Here is a 17,640-nt window from a genome sequence, read left to right on the forward strand (position 1 = left end):
ATTTGGATTTTATTCTTTATACATACTGAACTGTCTGCATTATTTTATAATGAGAATGCATTGCATTGACCACGTGGAAGAACCTTAAGTGTTATTTAAAGAATGTGAGATGCTTGTGACTGACACAGGCAGGAATTACCAGGTAAGAGATGTTGAATTTGACTCCACTTTTGCCCTGACACCCCTTTCCCCCTCCTGTTCCCTTCCTAGCACTCTGCCTCCAGCCTCTGGGACCTTGATTTCAGACAGTTCCTTTTATTTTTTCATTGACCAAGCAGTTATTGCGTACCTGCTTGGTCCAGTCCGTACATGGGGTCATATACTAGGCAACTTGATGTACAGCAGAAGAAAGAGGATCTCGTCAATCACAGAGCTTGGGGCCTCATGAGTACAGAAAATTACAGTACCAGGTACCAAATACTATTAAGTTGAACTGTATGAAATTGCCCCTTTTGTAGGTCAACTAGTGGCAATTTCATTCAGTTATGGATGCTATGCAAACAGAGAGAGAGGTAGGAGAAGAGGCTTCAGATATAATATACCTCCCAGTGGTATTATTTTTGTAATAGGAAGATTCTTAAGATGGAATTTCGAGCACTGGAATAGTTGCTAGGTGACGTGAAATGATAAGATGCTAGTGAGAAGAGCTGCTGATTCTCCTGGGCTTTCATTTGTGAGGGACAAACCACGGAGTTAGGTTGTTGGAAATTACGGTGAGCTTTATTAGCGCTAGAGATGGGGGTCAGATGAGAGTCGTCTGCAGAGAGGTGGTAATGGAAACTATGAGAGTGGGTGTGTTTGGAAAGGGAGACGCCAAGAAAGAGAAATGAGTGTACTGTGTGGTGGGTGGAGAGGGCTGGGCAGAGGAAGGGCAGGAAAAGAAACAGAACAGCATGGGCCCTGCAGAATCAAAAAGGAAAGAACTTCAAGGACGCAGCATGCAATAGTGTTACAGAGTGGATAGAGATGCTGACAATTTACGAAGGCTATGGGATCTGTCCACAGGAGGGCATTGATTAACCTGAGAAGAGCATGCTTTCTAGGGTGATCAGAGCAGAGACCAGATTTCCAAGGGTTGAAGTAGGAGTAAAGCAGTATGCACAGTGGCTAGCAGCCATGGGTCCTGGCGTTAGACAGCCAGATTTATCTCCCCTTTCTACTGTTAACTAGCTAGATGATGTTAGGCACATTACTTACTATCTCTTTGTTCCTGCATCCTCATTTACAAAATGGGCAAAATGACACTAGCCCCTGCTGGGATAGATTGCTCCAATAGACACAACTCCCTACCTCCCACCCTCCCCGTAATCACACCCTTTGCCATGTAACCTTGCAGTACCCTCCAACTCTGATTCTGGGTTCAGCCTTTTGACTTTCTTGGGCCAACAGAATGAGATGGAAGTGACAGTGAGCCAGTTCTGGCCTCAAGAAGCCTTGTGTGTTTCTTTCTGCCCCTCTGCCATCACCTGGAGAATATATTCAGACCGATCTGCTGGAAGAAAAGAGGTGTTTTGGAGTAAATCTGAGCATCCCTTGGAGTCTCAGCTGAGGACAGCCTTGATCAGCTGGCGTGTGAGCAAGCAGTCACCATCAGCAGAGTCATATAGCCACCACCACGTACCCTCCACCCCGGGCACTTAGCTGACCCCAGACAGGTAAGCAATATATGGTTATTGTGGAATGCATTGGGAGTTTGTAGTTGCTTGTCAGGCAGCATTACTGTGAAAACAGATAGCTGATATACTTACCATGTAGTGTTGTTGCAGGGTTAAATGAGATAATATGTGTAGACCACTTTGACCAGTACCTAACATGCAGTAACTACTCAAACAAGTGTTAGTGGCACCCTTGTTAGAGACAGGGCTTATTCTCTTGGGGCTACACAGACACAAGCCGAGACCTGAGGGTCACCTGGGCAGGCTAATAATTTGGTGCCTCTCCAAATATTGATATTCTTTTCTATCTTTCTCATTGTTTATTTAGTGAGGGAGGAAAAAACTAAATTTCTTTTAATAATTATTGTATACAAAACTGATTTGCTTATTAGGCCATTTCCAGTAACTGAAACAGAGTTGATGTTCTAGAATTTCTAAATAAGGCAACGTATCTGCCACATTTCTATAATTCCACATCCTCTCTCGTGTCCTTTTGTGATTTCCAAACAAGAAAACTTCTGAGGAAGTATACTGAAGGGTCTAAAACTCAGAAAATAAAACAAATCTCTCATCTCCAGTAACCGACACTACACCATGCATTATTCAGTTTGGGAGTTTCAGCTGAATCAGACTTCTGACTCTGAGCCGCCAGACTACATGTGGAGTCATAAAAATACTTGACAGAAGTAGGATGCACTCACTGGGAAGGTTTTCCTTTTTTTATTTTTTTATTTCCACACGAAATCAAGGCTTGCCTCTGCAGAAGCAATGGCTGTTTCTTCAGTCTCTAGCAGTGGAGGTTTAATGTCCCTTGGATTAAACAAGCGTCCTGGACACCTTTACAAGGAACCCACTCCTTGCTTGCTTTGGGCCGTCTCACTCTGGGGAAACTGCATAACCAAATGCCTCTTTTCTAACAGCATCCACAGATGCTGCCGAAGAATTCAGGTGGAGCAGTGTGGCGTCTCACGTCAGCGTCTTTCTGTAGGGTTGTAACAGATTACCGGGCCTGGTATGGGAGGTGCAAAAACATGTTCTGTCAAACCGAAGGGTGAGAGGCTTCTAAAACCAGCCCCCACTTCTGTCCCTGCCTTTCCTTCCATTCCTAATGGAAACAAAGCACAATGAGGCTATTAACTATTCCTGGAGCAATGAATGTTAAATGCAAGCAGCAAATCACAGTTCAGGAGTTTACGCCCTAACAGGTTCAGGCTAACTATCTGACAAGCTTCCCTCTCCTTTAACTGTCCTCTCAAGGCTGAGGACCCTACTGGCAAAGTCCCTGGAAGTTGAAGTCCTTTGCAGCTGTCCCAATGTGGGAAGCAGAGAGTGTCTCGTCAATCAGCCTCTCACACTGATTCACTGGGTTCAGATCCCAGCTCTGCCATATATGAGCCGTGCAACCTTGGGCACCTTGCCCAACATTGGCATGCTTCTGTTTTTCATCAATAAAATGAGGATGATAGTAACACTTCCTTCGTGTTGGTTTTGTGAAGATTCAACTCAATAATCCGTGTAAATTGTTAACACAGTATCTGCCACAGAGTCAGTGCTCATTTATTTCCTCAACAAATATTTATTGAAACTACTAAGTACCAGGCTCAGTTCTAGGCATTCAATAAAACAGACCAAGAAGGACATGAATCTTACATTCTAGTAAGGAAGACAGACAACCATGAATAGACTAGATGGGTAAATGTTAGAGTATCTTAGATGATGATAAGTGATATGAAACAAAAGGCAAAGTAATGCAGGGTGAGGGGAATGGGAGGGCTGAGCTGGGAGTAGGGAAAGCTGCACTGTTGAATAGAAATAGAGAAGCTTCCTCCACATAGAATTGGAGCAAACCTCAAAGCGGGTGATGGAGTGAGCTGAATGGAGAGCCAGGAGGAGAGCATTCCAAGATCAAGCCAAGGCCCAAAGGCAAGAGGCCAACACGAAGGACCCAGGATAGTGTTAGGAGATGAGGTCAAAGCAATAAGAATTTGATCCCTTGGGGCTTCGAAGGCCACTCTCAGAGCTTCAGCCTTCACCCTGAGTGACACGGAGAACTCCTGCAGGATTTTGAGCAAAGGAGTAGCGTGATCTGACTTACCTCTTAAGAGAATCACTCTGGCTCTTTGTGGAGAACAGAATGTAGGGGAGAAAAGTAAAGCTAGGGAGACCTGTGGCTACTGCTGTATCTCAGGTGAGAGATGGAGGCTTAAGCTGGGGTTTGACCTTTGGGCTTTGGGGCCAGGGAGGGAAAGGAAGAGGGGGCTAGCCATGGAGGTGGTGAGAAGTGGTCCCAGGTTTGGGATGTTCTTTAAAGGCAAAGTTAACCGCATTCCCTGAGAAACTAGATATGGAATGTGAGAGAGTCAAGGCATCCAGCCTGAGCAACTGGAAAGATGGAGTTGCCTCCAGTGGGATAGGGAAGCTTGTGAATGGGTAAGCGCAGTCTTGTTACTGAAGGAAACTTAGCCACTTTACTAGTATTACATGCTGCCTCGTACCGTTGTAAACGCACGTACCTGTCTTCTCTCTTTCCTCAGATGCAAACCACTTGAGATTAGGGGCCATGTCGTGTCTTTCTTTTAAATTAACCACAGTGCTACCCTGGTTCAGCTGATATAGCTGTTTTCCAAATTTCCAACACACCACCAGCTACATTCCTCGTGCTTGCCAAGGAAGCAAAACAACTACTCGCCATCCTTTAAAGTCTTACCAGGAAAAAAAGAAAAATCGATGGATGTGTAGAGGACATTCTTTCACAGATACAAAAATACCACCCCTAGGTTAAACTAGGGCATCCTGAAACCAGATCCCTGAATTAAAGCACACTGGGACCCCTAAATACTTCTAGAAACAGTATTTTGAAGTGTTTCCTTTGGCCAATATGGAGGAATGTTATAAGAAAGCCCTTTAAAACTCAGTGTTACGTTTCCTCCTTGGATGTAGCTAAAGATGTAGTTCAGGACATTATAGTCTTTCTCTATAGGACACATTTCTCTCTTGACTCCTCTTTCTTTCCCTCATAGACCCAAATTTCTGCTTCTTTTTCAAATAAAACTCAATATCATTGTCTATATCATAGGTCAGCAAACTTTTTCTGTAAAGGGCTGAAGAGTAAGTATTTTAGGCTTTGTAGGCCAATGGAATGTGTCTCAGCTGCTCAACTCTGCCATCGTAATGCCACAGCAGCCACAGACACATACATGAATAAACCTGGCTATGTTCCAAAACAACCTTATCTCCAGGGGCTGGCCTTACGGCGTAGTGGTTGAGTTCCTGTGCTCTGCTTCATTGGCCAGCCTGGGGTTCTCAGGTTTGGATCCCCCATGCAGACCTACAGACGGCTCATCAAGCCACACTGTGGGAGCATCCCACACACGAAATAAAGGAAGACTGGCACAGATGTTAGCTCAGCACAATCTTCCTCAAGCAAAAAGAGGAAGAATGGCAACAGATGTTAGCTCAGGGCCAATCTTCCTCACCAAACAAATGAACAAACAAAAATCTTTATTTACAAATACAGGTGCCAGGCCAGATTTGGGCCATAGTTTGCTGAATCTTTATCTATATTATTGTCTCCAATTCATCTCCTGTTCTGTCTTAAAACTGATTAACTCTCCAACTCTCCTGAAACTGCTTTTGTTGGGATTACCAGTGACATCCATATTGGAAATTCCAATGGGCTATCCTCAGTGCCTGTTTTAATTTAACTAAATAGCATTTGGCATAGTTGATTACTCCTTCCTCCTTGAAACTCTTACTTCCCTTGGCCTCCAAAGCACTTCGTTCAGGTTGGTGTCCTCTTACATCACTGGCTACTCCTTCTTTGTCTTTTTTACTAGCTCTTCATCTTCTCCCCGATTCTTAATATTGGGGGGCCTCAGGGTTCAGGCTCACTTATCTTTTATATTTATACTCATTTCCTGGTGATCTCATTGAGTTTCCTGGCTTTAAAAATAATTTATAAGCTGATGATTCTCAAATTTTTATTTTCAGCTCAAATCTTTCTCCCACCTCCAGAATCATATTTCCAGTGGCTTCTTAAACACCTCCAGTTGGAATCTAACAAACACCTCAAGCTCATATTGTCCAGAACTGAGCTTGTGTTCTTTGTCCACAAGCCTCAACCCCCTGTAGGCTTCCCCATCTCAATTAGTGGCTGTCCCATCCTCTCAGTTGCCCACAACCTGGAGTCTTCCTTGTCCCTTCTCTTTCTATCACACTCTACATCGAGTCTATCAACAAATCCTATTGACCTTACTGCCAAAACTATATTGACCAAATAGGTTCTCATCACCCTCTCTGTTACCTCCCTGGTCCAAGCCCTCTCATCTCTCACCTAAATGATTGATGTAGCCTCCACCTAATTTCCCTGATTCCACCTTCCTTCCTACGGTCAACTTTCAACACAGAAGCTAAAGGGATCCTTTTAAAATACAAGACCCCTCATATCACTCTCTGTCAAAACCCTCGTTTGATTCAAGGTAAATGCCAAAGTCTGTACAATTCTTGACAAAGCCCTGCGTTATCTCTTGTCCTCTCTGATCTCATAGCTTACTTTCTTCCCTTGACTTACTCTGCTCAGGGTGCCTCAGACTCACTAGAGCCCTTGTCTCTGCTGTTCCTTCCACCTAAGACACTCATTCCCCAGATAGTCACAAGACTCCTTCACTTTTCAAGACTGTCCTCAAATATCATCTTCTCATTGAGATCTACCTTTACCACCATATTTAAAATTGTAGCACCTCACTCCCCAGAAACTCCCATCCTCCTTGTCCTGCTTTCTTCTTTCTACGACACCTACTCCTTCTATAATGCATATCTCCTTGGCATTTCAGGTCCACAAGGGCAAAGTTTCCAATTGTTTTGTCCACTGCTATATCCCCAGCACCTAGAATTGTACCTGTCCATAGTAAGCACTTGGTAAATATTTGTTGAATGAATGAATGGTCTTAGGACTGGAGATAACCATGCTCCTGAAAATGGTTTATTTTGTGGGCAATGTGAATTTTGTAACTGATCATATTTTCCTCTTCATTTTGACTACTAGAAAACTTAGAATGAAATTTATAGCACTTGTATAGGGCCTCACATGCATTTTATGGCTTGAGGTAAAGAATCTCAGTTCTGGAGCTGGGGTCCTGGCTTTGAATCCAAGCCCCACCACTTAATAGATGTGTGACTTTGGACAAGTACCTAACCTTTTTGTTCTTCAATTTTCTCTTGAAAAATGGGCATGAAAATAGTAACTTACCTCAAAGGGTTGTTGTGAGGATAAAATGAGACAGCAGATGTCAAGTGCTTAGAATAGGGCTCAGTATATTGAAAGAAACAAATGAGGGTTTGCTGTTTTTTTTTTTTTTTTTTTTTGGGTGAGGAAGATGGGCCCTGAGCTAACATCTATTGCCAATCTTTGCTTGAGTAAGATTGCTGCTGAGCTAATATCTGGACCAATCTTCCTTTAATCTGTGTAGGACACCACCACAGCATGGCTTGATGAGTGGTGTGATGGGCAGTGTGTAGGTCTGTGCCAGGGATCCAAACCTGTGAAGCACAGGCTGCTGAAGCAGAGTGCATGAACCTAACCACTGTGCCATGGAGCCGGCCCTATAGTTTGCTGGTATTTTTTTAAGATGGCCAACTATCTCAGTTTGCCTGAGACTGAGGGGTTTCCCTGAATGTGGGATTTTCAGTGCTACAACCAGGACAGCCTCAGGTACACTATCTTACTTTTTTATACTAATATTTCCCTTTGTCTCTTCTTATTTTGATTGATTTTATCTTGCTGTATGTATTTTTGAAAAGTGTCTTACATTCTTTACGAGACAAAAGGCAGTATGAATAAATCATACATACATTCACATATAATACTGCACACATTATATGCCCCTAACAAATATTGATAAACTATATGCTTTATAAAGGAAAAATGAATGACTCAATGAAGGCATCACCCTTTCTTTGCTAACAGGATTTAAATTCACTCTTCTCCATACTCTATGCAAAGCAGAGGCAGAAAGAGATAAGGCAGAGATAACAAAGCCTGAAAGACTCCATGATGAGCAAATTTAGTATTATACAGCAGCCGTAAGATTATGTAAATGAAAAGACTAACACTGTTAAGTGCCACACAAATGTTGGTCGATGTTATTATAACAATCTGGTCTTATGATACCCTGAGGCTTCTTGAATAACAGAGAAGTGCTAATGAAATGAGGCCACACATTTTAGAAATACAATATAAAGTATGTGCCTGCAATCCTCCACAAATTCCCCATCTAATTAGCTTCTCCTATAATTGCCTTTGTTGGCATTTTCCTCCTCCTATAACTTTTGTGAATATCTGAAATTTGAAACAGGTATCAACATCTGTCTTATGCAAGGTTGTTAGGATTCCCAGAATGGCAAAGTGAGGAGCTCTGCAGACTTTCTCCTCAGCAAAACAGCTATAACTGGTGAACACCATTAAAAAATCTTTTTTAAGTCTCTGGAAATTGGCCTAAGGGCATATGGCAAACAGAAAAACATTTACTCAAGAAAATCTAGTGTCTTGGCAAGAAGATTGGGAATCTGTGGCATGTGAGCCATGACCTGTTCCTCCTCTGTCCCCAGCTCAGCATAATGGAAGCTCTACTATGGACGGATGAAGCTGGGAGCTCAGGGCTGCCTCTTCCCTAGCTCCCAGTCTAGGACTACAGTATCATCCCATGAGGAGCAGGCCACTAGCATTTCTCATTTCTACCCCTAACCCTAGGATTCCTGCTGCAGAAGCTCTGTTCCTGGCAAGAGCATCTGAGAGATCTGGGGCTCCCTTCTTCCACTTAGTTCCCACTCATACGGAACTCTGTTGTGTAGCAGGATGAAAATACCAATTACCCCCATCACGGCTTGCTCATAGTGTGAAAGTTTTATGCAGTGAGAGGCAAGCCAAGAAGACCAAAGGCTAATGCCCCCACATAGTGCCCCATTCATAAAGCAGGGGTGTCACTTTAAGAGAAGTGGCCCATTGTCCTCACCTCCAGCTCTGGAATAATGGTGCAGAGATTTTGTCCAGGGGGAAATGCAGCCCATAAGAACAAATCTCTCCTCAAGGGAACAGAATTTATTTGAAACAGAATGTAGCAGTTCAAGCCCAAGGGTGCTGTCAAAACAGTAAGAGCAACAAGTTCAACTGTAGAGCAGCTATAAATTTAACAGAGACAACCCATGAAAGAAATAGCTAAGAAGAGCCCTTCTGGAGTTGAAACAAGCCTCAAAGATTGTCTTCAAACACTATCCTTTCAAAGGGATTTGAATTTAACTAGGTCAGATTGTGAAGTAATTTATGCCGAATAGTATTGCTGAAAACAATAGAGCAATCAGCTGGAAACTAGTGGAGGCTAACAGTTAGATGTGATATCAACAGAGGCAGACAACTTGAAAGAGAGGTAAGGGAAATAAACTGACAAAGAAAATCATATTTACACCGCTGCCACTATGGAGTGATTATGTGCATGCCCAAAACTACACCATCTGAGGAGCAACATCAGAGGCTTCACACAGAGGAGAGAAATAGATTGAAATGGCCCAGTTAAATCACTAAACAAATAAACAAGCAAGCAAACAACAACACCTGTGTGTGTGTTGGGGGGAGGTGAATCAGTATTCAGAATTACCACAACATATCATCTAAATGTCCAGTTTTCAACCAAAAGTTATGAGCAATGAAAAGGAAGTGTGACCCATACACAGGAAAAGACAGGCAGTAGAAACTGCCTTTGAGAGGGCCCAGATGTTGGACTTAGCAGACAAAGACTTCAAAGCAGATATTATAAATATATTCAAAGAACAAAAGGAAATGATGTTTAAAGAATTAAAAGAAGAGATGGGCCAGCCCCAGTGGCCTAGTGGTTAAGTTCTGCATGCTCTACTTCAGTGGCCCAGGTTCAGTTACCCAGTGAGGACCAACTCACTTATCACTCACCTATCAGTGGTCACGCTGTGGAAGCAGCTCACATACAAAAAGAGAAAGATTGGAAGCAGATGTTAGCTCAGGGAGAATCTTCCTTAGGAAAAGAAAAAGAATTAAAAGAGAGAGATGACAATGTCTCACGAAATAGATAATATCAATGAAGAGTTAAAAATTATAAAACAAAAACAATGGAAATTTTAGAATTAAAAAGTACAATAGCCAAAATAAAAAATTCACTAGAGGACTCAACAGTAGATTTGAGGTGACAGAAGAAATAATCAGCAAAGTTGAAGATAGATCATTAAAGATTATACAATTAGAATGGAATAAAGAAAGAAAAATGAGCAGAGTCTCAGAGAAATGCAAGACACCATTGAGCATCAGAACATACTCATAATAGGAGTACCAGAGGAAAGGAGCAGAAATTCAAAGAAATAGTGGCCGAAAACTTCCCAAATTGAAAAAAACCATTAATCTACCCATGCAAATAACTCAACAAACTCCAAATAGAATAAATATAGGAGATTCAGACTCAGATATATCAGAGTAAAAAAGCCAAAGACAAAGAGAAAAATCTTGAAAGCAGTAAAAGAAACATAACTTTTTACATACAAGGGAATTATAGTAAGAATAACAACTGGCTTCTCATCAGAAACAATGGAAATCAGTTGGATAATATATTCAAAGCACCTGAAGAAAAAAAGCTCTCAACAAAGAATTTTATATTTAGCAAAAGAACCTTTGAAAGTGAGGATGAAGTAGACATTTACAGATAAACAAAAATTGAGAAAATTTGTTGCTGGCAGACCCATCTTGTAAAGAAGTGTTAGAAGAGATTCTTTAGGCTGAAAGCCACTGAACCTAGAAAGTAATTCTATACTACAACAAAAAACACAGAGCACCAGTAAAGGAAATTAAGCAAGTATTTATACAAGACGGTATAATCACACATTTTTTCTCCTAATTGATTCAAAAAGAAATTGTATAAAATAATACATATACAATTGTGTTGTTGGCCCATTAACACATAGAAATGTAATAAATTTGGCAATAAGCACAAAGGAGGTGAGTGGGAGCAAAGCTATATTGGAGCAAGAAGATGAAACCAGATGGTAACTTGAAGTCACAGAAATAAATGATGAGAGGCTGAAATGGTAAATAAGAAGATTAATATAGCAAACCCTGTAAATTTATACCTGTTCACTTTTTTCTTTCATCTTCTTTAAAAGACATAAAATTATGTAAAGCGATACTTATAACAATGTATTGTTGGGTTTGTAACATAAACACATGTAATACATATCCAATAAAACTATAAAAGAGGAGAAGGGAGAATAAAGCTGTATTGAAGTAACATGTCTATACCTCACTGAAATTAAATTAGTAAAAATCTGAAGTATCTTCTGATAAGGTAAGATGTATATTGCAAACCTTAAAGTTTCTACTAAGAATATAACTAAAAGAAAGTTGAAAAACCATTAAAAGACTTAAAATACTACAATAGAATATATTCGCTTAATGTAAAATAAAGCAGTAAAGGAGGAACAGAGGAACAAAAAAGACATAGAAAACATGAAAGAAAAATAGCAGATGTAAATCCAAACATATTAATAATATTAAATGTAAATGGGTTAAATAATCTAATCAAAAGGTAGATATTTAATCAGACTGAATTTTTAAAAAAGATTCAATTATGCTGTGTAAATAGGTCACACACTTGGGATTCAAAGATACAAATGACTTGAAAGTAAAAGAATGGAAAAAGGTATAGTATTCAAACGGCAACCGTAAGAAAGCTAAACTGACTATATTAATATAAGAGAAAAATAGACTTTTAAGACAAAAAAATGTTACTTGAGGTTAAGATGGACATTTTATAATGGTAAGAGAGTCAATCTATGAGGAAGATAACACAATTATAAATATGTATACATCTAAAAAAATGGTTCCAAAATACATAAAGCAAAATTTGCAGAATTGAAGGAAAAAACACACAATTCTACAATAATATCTGGAGACTTCAATATCCTACTGTCAATAACAGATAGAACAACTAGGCAGACTATCAACAAGGAAATAGAGACTAGAAAGTTACTATAAATCAACTAGACCCAACAGATATCTGTTTAATACTCCACCCAACAACAACAGAAAACACATTATTCTCAAAGTTGTGGAGCATTCTCAAACTTAGGCCTTATTCTAGGCCATAAAAGAAGCCACAAGGAACTTGAAATGTTTGAAATCATACAAAGTATGTGCTCCAATCACAATGGAATAAAATTAGAAATTAATAACAGAAAGAAATTTGGGAAATTCATAAATATGTCGAAATTCAACAACATACTTCTAAATAATCAATGGATCAAAGAAGAAATCACAAGGGAAATTAGCAAACATTTGAGTTGAATGAAAATGAAAACACAGTATACTAAAACATATAAGATATGGGTAAATTAGTTGTTAGAGGAAAATTTATACCTATTAGTGCTTATATTTTAAAAAAGAAAGGTATCAAATTAATAACTTAACCTTCCATCTTAACATAATTGAAAAGAGGGTCAAACTAAACCTGAACCAAACAGAAGCCAGGAAATAATAAAGATTAGAGTGGAATTAATGAAACCAGGAATGTAAAAACAAAAGAGAAAATAAACAAAACCATAAGATGGTTCTTTGAAAACATCTAAAATTGACAAACCTTTAGCTAGATTGACCAAGCCAAAAAGAGAAGACTCAAAATTACTAAAATAAGGAGTGAAAGAAGATCCATCAATACCATTACAGAAATAGTAACATTATAGAATTAAACAGGATCATAAGGGTGCACCATAAACAACTATATGCCAATAAATTAGATAACTTAGATGAAAAGGACAAATTCCCAGAGAGACACAAACTCCCAAAACTGACTCAAGAAGAAATAGAAAATCTAAATAGATCTATAACAGGAAAAAGAGATTGAATTACTAATTAAAAACCTCCTACAAAGAAAAGCCCAGATGAATTCACTGGTGAATTCCACCAAATATTTTTTTTAAAGAATTGATTCAAATTCTTCACAATTCTTCCCCAAAAAAGAAGAGGAAGGAACACTTTCTAACTGATTCCATGAGGCTACTAATGCCCTGACACCAAAACTAAACTAAGACATCATAAGAAAAGAAAACAATAAACCAACATCTCTTATGAATATAGAAGAAAAAATTCATAGCAAAATACTAGGAGACCAACTCTAGCAACATATAAAAAGAATTATACACCATGGTTAAGTGGGATTTTTCCTAGGAATGTAAACACGGCTTAACATACAAAAATCAATTAAATGTAATACACCATAATCAATAGAATAAAGACAATAACCATATGACCATCTCAATAGACTCAGAAAAAGATTTGATAAAATCCAACAGCCTTTTATGATTAAAAAAAATCAACAAACAAGGAATAGTAGGGAACTTCATTGACCTGATAATGAGCATCTATCAAAAATACACAGCAAATCTACTTAATGGTGAAAGATTGAATCCTTTCCCCCAAGTATCAGGAACAAGACAAGTGTGTCCACTCTTATCACTTCTATTCAACTTTGTACTGGAGGTTCTAGCCAGGGCAGTTAGGAACACACACACACACACACAAAGTAATCCATATTGGAAAGAAAAAAGTAAACTATCTTTATTTGCAGATAACATGTTCTTGCATATAGAAAATTCTAAGAAATTGACCATAAAGTCATTTGAACTAATTCACCAAGGTTTCAGGATACAAGATATATATACAAAAATCAGTTGCAGTTCTATACATTAGCAATAAGTAATCACAAATGATTTCTCAAAAATGAAAGTAAGAAAGCAATTCTATTTACAACATTACCAAAAAATAATAAAATACTTAGGAATAAATTTAATAAATGAAGAGTAAAACTTATACTCTGAAAACTAAAAATATTATTGACAGAAATTAACGAAGACCTAAATAAATGAAAAGTCATTCTATGCTCATTTATTAGAAGACTTAGTTTTGCTAAGATGGCAATATTTTCCAAACTAACCTACAGGTTCAACACAATCCCTTCTGGGTATATATCCAAAGGAAACGAAATCCAAGTCTCGAAGAGATCAGTTGTAACTACATACTCGCTCAACACTGAAGCACCTAAATATATTAGGCAAATACTAACAGATCTGAATGGAATAATAGACAACAATACAATAATAGTAGGAGACTTCAGTACTGCACTTTAAAAAAAAAGACGGTACAAGTGATACAACAAAAATACAAAGAATCATAAGAGACTACTATGAATAATTACACACCAAAAAATTGGATGACCTAGAAGAAATGGATGAATTCCTAGAAATATACAACCTACCAAATAACCTTCACATATACAGTAAACTAATATTTGCCAAGGGAGCCAAGAATACTCAGTGGAGAAAAAAATAATCTCTTTAATAAATGACACTGGGAAAACTGGATAAAGAAAATGTTGTGTATATAGATGGATAGATTAGATAGAGAGATAGATAGATAGATAGATAGATAGATAGATAGATAGATAGGACTTAAGGCAATATGCTAAATAAAATATGTCAAATAGAGAAAGACAAAACTTTTGATCTCATTTATATTTGAGATATAAAAACGAAAAACCCATAGAAACAGGTAGAATTGTGTTTGCCAAGGGGTGAGGTGTCAGGACATGGGGAGATGGTGGTCAAAGGGTCCAATCTTTTAGTTATAATATGAATAAGTCCTAGGGATCTAATGTACAACATGGTGACTCTAGGTAACAACACTGGATTGTAAACTTGAAAGCTACTACAAGAATAAAGCTTTAACGTTCTCACCATAGCAACAACAACAAAATGGTGATCATGTAAAGAATATGTCAACTATCCTTATTTTGGTAAGCCTTTCACATTATGTATGTGTATCAAATCATCATGTTGTATACTTTAAACTTACACAATGTTGTATGTCAATTGTACTTCAATAAAGCTGGAAAAAACGGAACAGCGCAATGTCCATCAAACGAGGGATAAATAAAGAAAATGTGGTGTATTCATTCAATGGAACATTTGTCAGCTACAAAAACAATGAAGGACTGATACATCTACAAGATGCGTGAATTTTGAAAACTTTGTGCTGAGTTAAAGAAGCCAGTCACAAAAAGCTGCTTATTATATAATTCCATTTATGTGAAATTCTGAGAATAGGCAAATACATAGAAAAAGAAGGCAAATTAGTGGTTTTCAGGGGCTAGAGAAAAGGGGGAATGGAAATGACTGCTAACGGGTAAGGGATTTCTTTTTGGGCTGATGAAAATACTCTAAAATTGATTGTAGTGATGCTTGCTCAAGTCTGTGCATCTATTAAAAGCCATTGAATTGTACACTTTGAGTGAATTTTATGTTATGTGAATTATATATCAATAAATCTATTTACAAAGTTATTGGAAAATTATTTTAATTGATTAAGAATGTATAGCAAAGTATCATTCATTCAACAAACATTTATTAAGCATCCACTATGTGTCTGACACTATTCAAGGCACAGTGGGTATAGGAGTAGCCGCCAAAATAGACATAGATCTATTTTCTTCATAGAGCTGACATTCTAGTAGGGGAGACAGATATAAACACACAAAGAGAACACGTTTTTTAAAAAATATTGCTGTAGATTTTGCAGTGAATAAAGTGCCTGCCCCAGTGGATTTTGTCATCACGTATTTTCATCTTTGTATATCTCTAGTGCCTAGACGTCCTTGTGAAAATGAACTGAGAGATGCAGAGCTAAAATTCGAATGCTACTCAAATTGTTTAATTTTGGAAGTTCGTGTTCATCTCACACACACTGGGCCTAAACAGACAGAGAGATTTCCTGTTCTGGCAGCAGGCCTCCTGGATCCCTCACCTGTCCGGGGTCCCAGGACTCAGAGTCAGCACTTTTACCGTAGGAACATCCTTACCCATGTGTCAGGACCTTGGACATCCCTGAAATTGGCTTCACATCCATCTCTCTAGGTGAAAGGGGAAACATGCTCAGACTTTTTCTCTGGATTATCATAATTTACCTAATCCTGAAATCGTGATGTAATTCCATGGCTTCTGGTATTTCATCAAGGGTTGTACCATAATGTACCTAAGCAATTTCCTACTGTGCAACATTTAATTCCCACACCCCCAAATTTTGGTCTATTTTGAATAATGTGAGGACAGCTTCCAGCGAAAAGTCTTCCTTTTACCTTTGCATACCGCCAAGAGGGCCTTTTGGTTGGGTTTCCCAGAGCGGAGAAATGATTTGCCCAAAGGTCTTCAGTCTACAGTCATGTAAATCAGAGAATTACTGGGAGCTTTGAAACTACTTTTTCTTTTTATTTTCTGAGTGATAGACCCCTTGTGTCTGACAGAGTCCTGGCAGAAAACAGAGGGCAAATTCAAACTGGGTCACTTGAGGAGTGTTAAAAAAAGGGGGGCAGGCAGTCTACTCAGAGTGAGCAGAGTTTAAGGAAACCTGTCCTAAGCATAGAACGGTACCCTGGGATAGCAACAAAGGGGAGATGTTATCAGCCCTGCATCTGAAGGGGCAAGGAGAGGAAGCACTTATTAGATTTTATTCATTCAACAAATATTTATTGAGCACATACTACATGCCATGGGGAGTGTAGATACTAAAAGTGAGATGTTTCAGTAGGCAGGTGTTATGTTACTATTACTACCACTTATGTGACCGATGTGGTGCTGAGGATATATCCATTATCTCCTTTAATCCTCCAAACTGTCCTTGAGGAAGGCAATAGTAATATTCCCATTTTACAGATGAGTACATGGAGGCACAGAGTAGTTAGGTAGCTGCCGGAGTTTACAGAGCTTGTATTTGGCAGAGCTAAAATGTAAGTTCAGATGTACCTAGCTCTCAAACTTTTAGCCGCTGTGTATATTTCTTCTTCCAGATGATACACAGCTAAGAAAGCAAGAGTGTGGTGATCCCTACCTTTGAGAAATAAATGTGGCCTTAGAAAAGAAAGGCCTGCTTGAAATCTTTGTAGCATCATCAGATTAGTTGTACCTTATTTATCAGGTGTGAAATTGTTTTTTAATCCTCTGCTGGGAGGCACACATGCACTCCTGGTGGTAGCTGACTTTTATGATCTTTTCAGCTGTTTATTTACTTTAAGAAGATTGACCTGCCATGTGCAGATACAGCCATTCCTGCACCCTTTTTTTGAGTTTTGGAAATGCACAGGTGAAGGGCCCTACTAAGTCCCTGAAAGATTCCGCTACCCATCAAATTCCAGCACCCCTGAAACTAAGCCCAGCCGTTAACTGGCAATCCCAGAGGTACCAGAGATCCCATGAAAAACGCACACGTCCATAGTTCTAAAATACTAAAGAAAGGGAAGTGGATTGGTTTTGGCCCATTTAACTATCAGTTTTCATCTAAATCCCAAATATTACAAATAGAACATTGCCTCTACACAGCGATTCTCCTCAGATCCCAGCAAATTTTAAATCACTGTTGCTGAAAACATTTGCATAACTCCTTTCCGAAGTCAGCTAGGAAGATTTATGTGGCAAGATGGTGTCTGAGTAAATAGAAAATTTTCAGTAGTGTGCCTTTCTTTTTTTACAGGGCTTTATGGATTTGAAATAACATGTCATCTAATTTACAAATTGTAGAAGTCTATTGTGATAGTTTCAATTGTATCTAGCAAAAGAGAAAAGGTAAGGACAGAAAATAAATAAATTACCCAAAGTTACACAGCTCGAGATTGGAAGAACTGGCATAGAGCCCACCGCTTCTGATCCTTGGAATGATCATCTTTCCAGTCCACTGGAAACCGAAAAAGCAGACCTGGACCCATCTTGGGCTTTACATGGGGTTGATGAATCTGTTAATAGAAAAGCACTTGAGGCTACATGAACTAATCAGGCACTGTTCCCCTCCCCTCATGACAGATTATAAAGACACAATTATAGATAGAGGGCAAGAAAACCAAGAAATGGGTTGACGAATTTGCTAGTAGAAAAGTAA

The 17,640-nt window shown here is 38.8% G+C and overlaps 1 long non-coding RNA gene across 1 annotated transcript in view; it reads right to left on the minus strand.

Annotated features, from left to right (window-relative positions):
* Positions 1 to 2,349: 2,349 nt before the first annotated feature.
* The window catches only part of LOC138917650 (uncharacterized), a 28,093-nt gene continuing 12,802 nt past the window's right edge, over positions 2,350 to 17,640 (minus strand). The window contains exons 4-5 of the long non-coding RNA XR_011425956.1: positions 17,357 to 17,497; positions 2,350 to 2,664 (exon numbers count right to left, since the gene is read on the minus strand). This is a non-coding gene — a long non-coding RNA (uncharacterized lncRNA). The remainder of the gene's footprint in view (positions 2,665 to 17,356; positions 17,498 to 17,640) is intronic.

Source organism: Equus caballus, chromosome 15 (assembly GCF_041296265.1).
Source record: "Equus caballus isolate H_3958 breed thoroughbred chromosome 15, TB-T2T, whole genome shotgun sequence".
NCBI lineage: Eukaryota > Metazoa > Chordata > Mammalia > Perissodactyla > Equidae > Equus > Equus caballus.